General features: G+C 38.4%; 1 long non-coding RNA gene across 1 annotated transcript in view; it reads right to left on the reverse strand.

The window, feature by feature from the left end:
• The window catches only part of LOC148338060 (uncharacterized), a 58,601-nt gene extending 49,177 nt beyond the window's left edge, over positions 1-9,424 (reverse strand). The window contains exon 1 of the long non-coding RNA XR_015842939.1: positions 8,970-9,424. This is a non-coding gene — a long non-coding RNA (uncharacterized LOC148338060). The remainder of the gene's footprint in view (positions 1-8,969) is intronic.
• Positions 9,425-12,146: the final 2,722 nt, after the last annotated feature.

The following is a 12,146-nucleotide window of genomic DNA, read 5'->3' on the forward strand; positions in this document are numbered from 1 at the left end:
CTGCTGTTCTCACTCAAGCAAGCTATTGGTGTCCATTTTGGTCATTAACGTGGATTGTTTCAGATGCGTTGTATGAATAAGTGATGAGGGGGAAACAAAAAACGTGGGTCACCTATATATAATGTAGGTTTATTGAATTGGCAATCACGACAAATCTTCCATATGTGCCCAATCTGTATTGAGCAGTCAGATTCAATCCAGTCTATAAGAGATTGACAGTTTATTAGGTCAAAGATGAATGATGGAATCTAATTAGCACAACAATGATACAAAATGAATCATCTTTACGGCTGGGAAATGATTTTCACTGGCAGTCTTGTGACTGACAATTTCTTATCTCTCATGGTTTTCTTCATGCAAACACGCAAACACAACACAAAGATTACGCCGGAGCTTTGAATGCTCCAGCAACGCGTATAAGCGACGGCTTTCCAGTCACGCTTGGCAAATGCTTGAAACTGCAACAGAAACTACGTGCTCACTATTCAGTCTTCAAAGGAGGATTTACACGGTAAACCAAAATGTAAGCGGGTGCTATCGGAACATACAACTGAGAGTTGTGATATTAAAAGAAAAAATATCCTTTATGTGAGACATTTTGTAAATTGCATGTGGCATTTCCGGTTGCTGTTGTTTCATGCTGGAAATGTGACATAAACATGCTGTTGCTACGGCTCAGGGTATTTCTCTAGTTTTCAATTTGTATTGCTAAACTTGTTGTATTTGTTTGCGCAGGTGCTCATATGGGATTGGCTACCACCTCTCACAGCTCCTGCGTGTTTAAAAGCCCTCTACCAAGTTTCAACCCACCGATCGTTGCTGAGCAAACTGGATCATTGGATATTGGAACCCTCTCCACTAAACCGCACTCATTAGTCACCAAATTTCGTATTATTCCGATTAAGATTTTTTTGCCTTTTTTCATTGCTGGCTGTGATTTAATTGGAAGAGTCTGTCTCTACACTTATTGGTTGTGTGTACCAATGATCCACATTTTAAAACCTTCGGTTTGTAAAATAGTCAAACTGTTTATGCGCCACTTGTATGGACATTGAAACACTCTACCCTTATTTAGAGGTTTGTTTTGCTGTGCTCTTGTGCTAACGTAGCTCGGGGCACTTGTACGACCTTGACATGTGGGCATTCCTAGCCCACTAGAATTGAGTGTGTGTTTTAATCATATTGAGTTTCTCTTTTTACTCAGATTGCAGGCCAAACTTAACCAATGCGTGTTTTACCATTGTCCTTGAGTGATGGGCAATTTATTTCCAAATTAATTACTTACTTGTATTTGAAAGGAGCACATTTTGTTACATTATTACCATCTGCGTTGAGGTATTAAGTTACTTTTCATTCCTCAGTTGATTGTATTTCCTTTGCAAGAAGTTGGGTGCACAAAATAAAAATTTAATGAGGTCTGTAACTAGTGGTTACCATGAAAACCGGAATTACAAGAATTTAATGACATGTAATAATTAACAACATGACAAACTATATGTTTGTAACTTCTTAGTTCCGTGTGGTTACACAAAGAATCAACAATAGAAAAAAAAAATCTCTCTATTTCTGTGAAATTTATTTTAATGGGTTATACTATATGAATAGTACGAATAAAAGTGCCTAACAGCAACCAGATATGGCATGATTTTAATGAAATATTTTGGAGATTGAGCATTTATACTTCCCTTAAATCGCAGTAATAAAAGAGAATGTGAACAGCATAAATAATGATTTTTGTTGAACATTTCAAAGTGTGCCTAAGTCTCACAGAGACAACACAGTATCCTAATATTTTCTTTAGCTGACACAAATTCCAAATAGTGACTAGATTTCCAGCTTGAAAATGTGATTCTTCTTTCTAGATTTTTTCATGTGAACATAGCATGACTTGGGGAACGTGTGATGCCAGGCGGGAATGCTATTGAGACATTCCAGAATGCTTCACTTCAAGCTGGAAACACCCCTGCGCCCCTATTTTTTTTACATTGTCTATAATTTACTGTAGTTTGATGTTTATCAATATCGACAAAAGTGGTCGCCTCCTGTAGTTTATCTTTTAATTATTAGTTTTGTTCTACATACAGACATGATGGTGTGAGATATAAAATGTGATTTCTATTAACTGTTGTCAAATGTCACTCATATCAACCAAGACCAATGCTAATGTCATCGCCACTTGATAATGAATGCAACGTACCGTTTAAACTTATTGACAGCTTCTTGCGAATGACTTCTGGTGTGTTTCAACAATGACTTGTGAAGCTGTTAAAGGCACAGTAATGATTGTAACACATTACATAATGCATAATTTCCTGGAGCTAAATCGAAACAAAATGGAGGTACCGTAAATGTTTTGGACAATTAAGACAAAGAGGATTGCTCTTTGAAAAAACCTGGAGACACCGTCTTTGGAAACCAAAAACAAAGTCCGAAATGTTGGGGTGCTAATAGACTCAAATGTGACTTTCAACAATCATATCAAATCAAGCGCTAAAGCAGTAACTGAAGGATTTCATGCTCCAAGCAGACCATGAGAAATATATCCATGGTTTCATCTCCAGTAGAATTGAGTAATGTAGTCTCTCAAAAGAGCATCAAACAGCTACAGCTAATTCAGACCGCTGCTGCTCGAGTTCTGACCAGAACAAAGAGATCAGAACATATTTCTACAGTCCTAAAGGCTTAACACTGGCTCCCAATTAGCTGTGGAATACATTTCAAAATTCTGCTACGGGTCTTTAAATCACTGAATGGTTTGGGTCCTGAATACATTTAAGAAATAGCGATTGAACATAAGACCAGTCATGCTCTGAGGTCTGAGGACTCAGGTCAATTAGTGGAGCCCAAGTTTTAATATAAACGGTGAGGATGCATTTAGCTGTTGTACTCCACACAAATGGAATAAAATGCCAACAGAGGTGAAGTCAGCCCCAAATGTAAATTATTTCAATCCAGATTAATTCTAAATATTTTTTACTTTTTTATTTTGTTTTAGTTAATGTAAAAACCTACTGTTATTTCACATGCAGGCGTTGTTTCCTTGCTTGTGTGAAGCACATTATGTACGAAAGGTGCACGATAAATAAAGATGCCTTGCCTTGCAGGACTCAGTTACTGGAGAAACATTTCATAAATATAACGAGTAAGATGTTATATTAGTCAGTTACCACGTAAATATTGGAAATAATATAACACAATTCCAACTCTGTTGTGTTAACATAGCATTGTGTATAATGGCATGAGGGTAAACTCAATCTGCAGTGTTTTTTTTTTTTTGTAATGTATTTATATTTATTCTAATCTGCCGAAGATGATCTCTCTTGTGATTCAGAGCTAGACTAGTCTTGACATCATCAGTTTTTTGTGAATCATATTTTCAAAAGCAGTGAATATCTACTGTCACTTTTATAGCAGTTTTTTGCACCAGTACAAATGGAACAACAAAAAATTGAGATTATATATTTTCACATACTGGTTGACGTTGTACACAGTTGCAATTAACTGTCGAACCTTTGTGAATTTTGCTGGACTTTTTGTGTTACAGAATGTGTAAAATATGCAATGGGGGGTGGGGGTAACAGTGGTGTGAGACACCGTCATTAATATCAATAAATCTCAAATGACCCTACAAGTTCTTGTAAAGAGCCTAATGGAGCAAAGTGGCAGTTTGATGATGATGATGATAACTTGAGAGTTGTGTTAAAAGTGACATTAAAAATTAAATAACTTACACATCTTTCACATTAGCTCCAGTCTCAGAACATTAGTATAGTGATGTTATGTGTGATGGTGTAGTGTGGCTTGCAGTTCCTGACCCTCCGTGCCCTCTGGTCTCAAGATATCGGCTCACATCAGCTCCTTGATCTCAAGTTGATTTCAGGGAAATTAGCAACAGTTTTAATGAAGCTTCTTGGCCACGAGGTCAATTAGCTGCCTGACCATGCAGATCTGATACATGTAACAGTCACTGGTTGTTGTTAACTATGGTAATTTCCCACCTAGAACCAGCAACTAAACCATTTCCCTTTTCAGAATGTTCAAGGTTTATAAAGATTTATGTGAACTGTCAAAGAAACTAAATGCCACAAACGCCCCAAAGCAAACTGCTTTTTCTATAGAAGTTAAACAATGCCCTTAATGTATGTCTTTGTACTTGCTGATGTTTTAAAAAGGGATGAGCTGTACAGGCTATGGGATAGTGCTGATTCGTGTTGTTTGATGATATCACTTTACAACACGAGTGCATGGGTTATTTATTATGTCTGGACAGGGGGAGTGCACCGCCTCCCACTGCATTAAAATAATGCTAAACACACCCAATTTTACAGTCTTTCTCTCGCTGATAAACTATTTAGAAACACAGCACAAGCAGACCCGTCACCAGAGCTCAGCCTTAAGGGGGCAAATGAAACGCATGGGGCGGGCTAATTATTACTAATACCATACAGACAGCACTTACTTTGCTCCACATTTTCGCATAGCACTGCCGTTTGAGAGGCGCCCTTTTGCGACAACCATAAGCAACTCACTTGCCGTGCAATGACACACGTAAAAGTCTAAATGTGTAATGTAGGAAACTAATCGTTGCCTAATGTGCAAAAACTGCATGAATGGCCCGCTCTTGGTGATTGGGTATGGACACGAGCAGACATCAGCTCGTGATCATTTATTTCAAGGATGGTGTGAGACCCCTTAAAAGAGTAGGGAGCACAATTTTGTAGATGAGGAATGTATGGAAGAATGTGAGAGCCAAGACAAATGACTTTGAGCTGAACTTGAATTGAGATTGGAGGCAAGCCTCTACATGACAAGCTCTTCTGAACTAATGCACAAATATCCAGAGGAACAATTTTTCAATCCAAAATCCATTTTAGTTATAGCTACATCACTTTGGTGGATTTTGGTGAAATTTGGCAATTATGCAAAATATCATCCATCCATCCATTATCTGAGCCGCTTCTCCTCACAAGGGTCACGGGCGTGGTTGAGCCTTGCTCTGCTGTCTTTGGGCAGTAATAACTAGTGCCGAACCAAACACCCTGATCTGGTTGTCAGCCAATCGCAGCGCACAAAAAGATGAATGGTGTGTCCCTTTAACCGACCATACATGTCTTTGGAATGTGGGAGTAAACCAGAATACCCGGAGAAAACTCACGCAGGCACGGGGAGAACATGCCAACTCCACACGGGTAAACCGGAGCCATAATCGAACCCTGCATCTCTGAACTGTGAGGCGGACGCATCACCCAACCATCCCTTTTCAGTAGCAATTATTATCACCTGTGCTCAATAGGGTCACACCCCCGGGTGACCTGGTGCCTATCCCAGCGGAATTTGAGGCAGTGTACACCCTAGACTACCAGCCAGCCAATTACAGTGCAAAATATAAATTACTAATTAATACATGAGATCCACAATCTTGTACATTATACTAAAAAAAATAATAATAAAAAAAATCTCTGTACTGCATAAAGATGCAAATTGATTTGTCATAGAGAGGTGAACAGTATATCCAAAAATGTTGGATTTTACTCAAGCTCAGCTCCCTCTCAGCAGCCTCAATTTGTTGTACCCTCGTCTCATGTACTGGAGGAGACCAGCTCGCATTTGCCCACATGCTTCAGTTAGACCGCAATGACTACGGGCTTTCAGCCAAGTGAGCTGTAGTGTGCACATTCTTCATGCATGGAGTTTCCAAACATTGGTGCTTCAGGGACCAATTTTTGTAATAGACTCGACCGACTCATGTTGGGGGGCATACTAGCACAAGGCTGCACAACTGCTGTTGAAACACAAAGTACACACATCTTACAGTATGTTATTGCAGAAGTGTTCAAATCTTTTGAGCCAAAGGTTGTTCCACTGTTGTACTTACTTTACTTTCAAAAATGAAACATGAATGCCCTTCTCCTGAGTAATGAATATCAGTGAAAAAGATTTTGAAGAGGCAGCTGCCGTCTTCCAAGGACATAATCATATATTACATTTCTATTTTAGCTTTTGAAATGTTATAATTGGGAGAAAAAGAGAGTCTCAGTATTTGACACTTATGAAAGGAACTATCACATACAGCAAAAAAAATAAAAATAAAATCTTAGTAATGGTTCATAATTGCATCAGCACATAAGGACTGAAATAGAAGTAATGCCACAACAACAATAATCTACTTATGACCACATATAACAGGGAGTGTGGTCGATAGCTATAGGTATTGCACACCTGTTCATGTAAAGTATTTACACGCCCCCCTGAGGATTGTATTGTATTTTTCTCTTTGTTCAATGATAATGAGCAAATGTGTCAGTCTTCCTTTCTCAGGAGTTTTTTTTTATTCATCCCTCAATCAATCTTAAAAGATCAAACATATCCTGTATAGCAGACTTGGACATGGTAATAATCATGTTATTATAGTATCTATATTTACTTTAACTCACTTCCAAAATGAATGATATCTCAAAAGTGGTGGCAACAATTAAAATTGGTTTTCACTTATTTGTCATCGAGGACAGTGTCATTTATTTCTTTTGCTGTGATTTCTTTTCCACTTCCAAACATGTATTTTTACATGGCCTTTTAAGGCAGGTTGTTGGTCTATTTCTCCAATTGTCTTCAAATAGCAGAGCCTTTTCCCCAACTGGGGCCAAATATCTCATTTCAAAGCCACCAATCCATCATCTCTTCGTGGTCCATGGTATGTTCTACTGACCAGGGCCGAGTTAGAAGGGGATAATTCTGGGTGATCTCACAATATTAAATTTGATGGACCAATTGATAGATAGATTGGGAATTCCCTAAGATACAAAGTTGTTAGGAATTATAAGAGCCATTCCCTGATGGAGATGGATGGGGATGCTTGACAGTGCATTGCATCATGTGTGCCCTACTGTTCCGCTTCCCAGCTGGTTTTCGAAGCACCACAATTGAACTGATGGATGACTGCAGTAAGGAGAGTCTTGCTCATGTAATCTACTTTTGTTGCGCAAATATAAATATTGCCATGCTGCCATCCCGAAGCAGCGGTATCCCTCACTTTTTTTTTACCAAACCCTCATACCAATACCAAAACGAATGTTTTAAATTAATCTAAATAGCCCTGCTGACAAATGGAAAATAGAAATTCTGCATTGTACCTCAGACAACTTTCTGCTTGAGCTAAGAGTAACAAAATAAAAACTAAAATGATGGGAAAAAAAGGATAATTCATTCTTTCACATGCTCACCAGAAGTCACATCTAATTAGTAATGAAACCTTGAAATTTATATGCGAAATTGAATAGAACTGAAATGGTTTCGTGAAATCGGTCATTTTTCAACATGCTTTTATTTTTTTTTTCATTACACAGAAATGAAAAATACAGCATATCAGTACAATTATAAAACATAACCCGTTGACTATTGTTTATTAAATATGCAGAATAACTGAGTGACCAATACATGATCACCAATATGAACAAAACCACATTTCTCTTTCATTGTGGATTATGCTGCACAGGCGTTTAATACTTTAATTCAAATTAACAATATTTCAATAATAAACTAATATATTATACCCAAGGATTCTTAACGGTGACTCAGCATATATATATATATATATATATATATATTTATTTTATTTATTTTTTTTTTTCGGCTCGACATTGATTGGCTGTTAATTACATGCTCTTGCCCTGCCTGAAGGAGCAAAAGCTTTAGTTAGTGAGGGAGAACCAGTGAATGGAAAAAAATAGACACCAGAAGGATTTTCAGCAATTTTTCAGCCCACACTAAGCAGTGAGAGAGTGGAGTATTATTACACTGCACATGAAGAGGTACTTGATTGATTGCACAACATCGCAAATTCCCAACATGCAGAAAACCCTGCTGAAGTGGGACCACAACAAAGGCAGGTTTCCCTGTTTGGCCAATTGTACAAACGTTACCTGGCTGTCACAACCACGCCGAGCAAAACAGGATGTTTTCTGTGGTTGCAAAAACCATCACACCACAGTGGGCTCGTATGAAGCCCACATCGATGTTTTTTTTTTTTTATTCTAATGTAAATACAGTGAGTTGTTGTCAAGTAGATTAGTGCAAAGTGTGTGGTTCTCCTCTAATAATAAAAAATATACCGTACTGTAATGAAGAAGTAGCAATAAATTTATCAGGGTTGACAGGTTGATGTGACTCACATCACGTTAGTGTTGAGAAGTCAAGTCCCAAAATGATCTTTGCAGTAACATACTACACAACTAGTCCAAACCGTGTATTCTGATTAATATTGAGATTTTTGAATGAAGTAAGCAGTAAAATACATTTTGCCACATGAGGTTGACTGAAAATGACATCACAGTTCCTAGGAGCTGAGTTGGCAAACACATCTTGACCAAACCAAGAAAACAGGTGAACCGTGAATTTTTGTATAACTGTCGAGCCCCATTGGTTTCCGCAGATTTCGTTTGAGTTTTGAATTGTACCGCCTTGAGGACATTCGGCTTTAGGGCTCCACTGCATAAAGAGAGGCCAGAAAAGACGGGACCTTTTGCAGATTGTATTTTAACCTGATTTGAAGCACATTATAATATTTATCTAAAAGCGTCTTGCAGCATGTTTGCCTGACAGCCCGCCCAAGGTTGTTGCTCTTTAATTTGGCACACGCTATCTAATCAGATCATAGTGAGATTAGATGGCTTTCACCGATGTCAAGGAAAGGACAGCTGTCTGGGACACAGAGGCCAATAGAAAAAGGTGCATAAAACCTCAGAGGCCTACGTCAACATTTTGCAGGATTGAGAATGAGAAAAAGCTTGCTGTTATTCTGCCATTTTTTTCCCTGCTTGTAAAAAGTGTTGATATGGACATCTTTCACCACCTTAATATTCAATATGATTGTGAATTGTTGATTTGTCTTTGATTGATGAATCTGAATCAATGCATTTGTCTCTATACATTTCTTTCTTTCATCCATATTCCTTTTACTGTGATTAACTTACCGAGAACGTAGAACTTTCAAAACACTTTTTGTAACACTTTTAGTGTCACCCTGAGTAAATAGCTCCTAGGTGAAGGACCAGATGAAACAGCTCTATGATGACCCATTATGATGGAAAATATACATGGATGGTGCTACACTGGAGTTCATGGCGGCTAAAGCTGTCAAGATCGCGGTCGGCGAGGTGGGGGTGGACCCAAAATGCGAGGAAGCAGGGAAAGGTGTAAACGTAAGGGGAATTTATTGAGTGGATCAACAAGGACAAAACAACGTGGCTGGGTGCAAAATAACAAAGGAAAAGTTAACGTGACTAAACTGGACAAAGGAACGATGAACAAAGACAGTGACAGAAACTAGGGGACAAGGGCGAGCGCGAGAACAAGAGCATGAACGGGATCAGGGCGCGGTCGTGACAGTCCGTAACGGAGCGGCGATGTCGGGAATGAAGGGCATGGCGGGAGAAATGCACCGACAATGGGTTGTCGGAGTGAGGTGTTTAAATAGTCCAGTCATTAGGGGAGCAGATGGGAATCAGGTGTGTGAGGCTAACGGGCAACAGGTGCGTGGCTGGTGGGGAACGAGTGCTGAAGGGAACGCCCCACTCAGCTGACCAAATAAACAAAGGAGCACATGGCAGGAAGGTGAAGAAAATAACAAAAACACTGACATGACCGACACGGATCATGACAAAAGCACCTTCAGAAATGGGTGTCGCCCCAGTCAAAACGCTCCAGCATTTTCTCTGATATTCTAAAAGATATTTAGAAATTGTTTTCTAAGCCTCTCCATGTCTTGGTCAAACCTCTCTTTAGCCCTAATACTGGAGCCGTCCCAGAAATAAAGTTTTTTAGCCCAGAGCCTGAGCTGGTGTATGAGGTTCAGAGGTTCCAACTTATCGAATTTTGGTTTACCTTGGGTTCTGGAACCAGTATTCTTCTTTTTTTTTCAACCACTTATTCACTTTGCACTTTCCATTGTATGGAGTTTACGTTGTAAATTTAAATGCTATACATTGGATTTGTTCATTCAGTGGCGTCAGAATGCTGTGTATTCATTTCACTAACTAGGGAAACATCAGGGAGGAGCTTAATACTTAAGTGTTTTATTTTCGTGGCATGTCAGAGTTAGTAAGTTAATTATTGTTAAGTTATTTAAGAATTATCTTAAATGCTGATTTTAGTCTGATGCATTTTCTGTGTCTCAAGTAGTCGAGACTGGTCGGGTGCATTTAACAGGTCTGCGTTTGAGGTTTAAGATGGCTGAACATTGACATGTACAAGAGAGTGGCCCTGTTAACCTTTAAGATTGCCTGGTTATTACAAAGGATACCTTGAATGAGATGGAGGACCTGTAGCACTCTACCTTTATATCATCAGCTTCTCAAGATTCATGTCTCCTGAGTGAGTCAAGGTCATGTCAATGATAAATTGGACTATGCTTTTGTGCCAGAATTTAGCCCCTTTTATCTCTTTAAATCACTGCCTTAGGGCTCCAAATTGAGAAAACAGCCAGGGTCTCATTTCCAAAACCAACTGAGCATAATAAGTATGAGCTGTCCAATGGCATTTATGTGTCGATCTGCTGGAGAACAAAGATGGAGTGCACACTGCCAAGGACCCATTATTTCAGACCCCCACGGTTTGAGGGAATTGCAGAGGTACATCACCTCAGCACATTTTCATAGGCTTCATTTTCATAGATAACAAGACTTCACCCATTTTGTACTCATGGGCTTTTTAATATCCAGGCCACGTTTTCTCCATATCTTGCAAGATACATCCCTGTATTACTTTACATTTAATATATATAAACTATGCTGTATGTCAGATTACATTTTCCTTTAATGGGATTGAAAAAAAACATGCAGTAAATTTAAGGGCCCACTGTAATTATATCGGACATATCTAATACCATACATTTATATAACAATATTAAATTATATATATATATTATATAACAATATTAAATTATATATATATTATATATAAATATATATATATATGTTACGTATATATATATATATATATAGAGAGAGAGAGAGGGCGACAGAGAGAGATATCACATTTCATAAGGTGAGATATTCAATGTTCTTCCCACAACCAAAAGCCCAACGCCCAAAATCATTTACATAGAGAACAGGCAAGATGTTGCAAGGGCAAAGCAAATACCACAAAAGTAGCCTATTAAACGTACTAAAAGAATATGCATTGATAACATTTGAACACATTTAAAACAAAGAAAAATAAATAAATAAAAAATAGCTGTCTTAATTTCCTAAAAGACTGTTTTATCAAAATTGATTTTAAAAATATTTAAATCGGTGGTCTCGAACTCGTTTCCTGCATGTTTTTCAGTTTTCCTCCGGCAACACACCTGATTCAAATGATCAGGATCGTCATCAGGGAGAAGCATTTTTAACATGGATTTAAAGGCATTTAAACTTGGGGCTGACTTGGGACTGCATGCAGCATGACTACAAATTGACGTTCGCCATGTTTGCTTTGAAACCTGGGCTTCACTAATTGACCCAAGTTTGCAGACCTCAGAACCCAACTGGCATGTTCTTAATGTATTCAGGACCCAATCCATTCACAGATTTATAGAGCATTAGCAAAATATTAAATCCGTTGTACAGCTGACTGAGAGCTAGTGTAACATCGTTCTCCTTTTTTTAGTCAAAACCCAAACTTAAATACGTTAATTCAGTCTTCGCTGCATGTTTTAGCATTCTTAAAACAATGTGTATCTAATAACTTTCTTCTTTTTCTAAATCCTACTTTTGATCTGTGAGCCTCCTCTTTATGTTCTTTGCATCACATGACAATAGGTATCAGTCTAACATTACACGTTTCCACAAAGCTAACACTGTCATCATTAATAATTCACACTGAAATCGCTATAAATGGCGGCACGGTGGGCCACGTGGTGTGCCAGCTGGGCTTGAGTCTTGCGTTTGCATGTTCTTTTGTGTTTGGATTTTTGGGGGGCAAACTGGCTTCCTCCCTCATTCCAAATTATGCATGTGCAGTGAATATGATGGTCATTTGTTTATCCTGTGTATGTCTATGTGCCCCATCGTTTGACTGGCAGTCCAAGGGCCCACATGTGGTCACCTTCAGCTCACTCATGACTCTGAGCAGAATAATTGGTAGAAAATGGATGAATTGATCTACATTAT

The sequence above is a fragment of the Idiotropiscis lumnitzeri genome, chromosome 4, assembly GCF_059441095.1.
Source record: "Idiotropiscis lumnitzeri isolate Australia: NSW breed Sydney's pygmy pipehorse chromosome 4, RoL_Ilum_1.0, whole genome shotgun sequence".
Lineage (NCBI taxonomy): Eukaryota > Metazoa > Chordata > Actinopteri > Syngnathiformes > Syngnathidae > Idiotropiscis > Idiotropiscis lumnitzeri.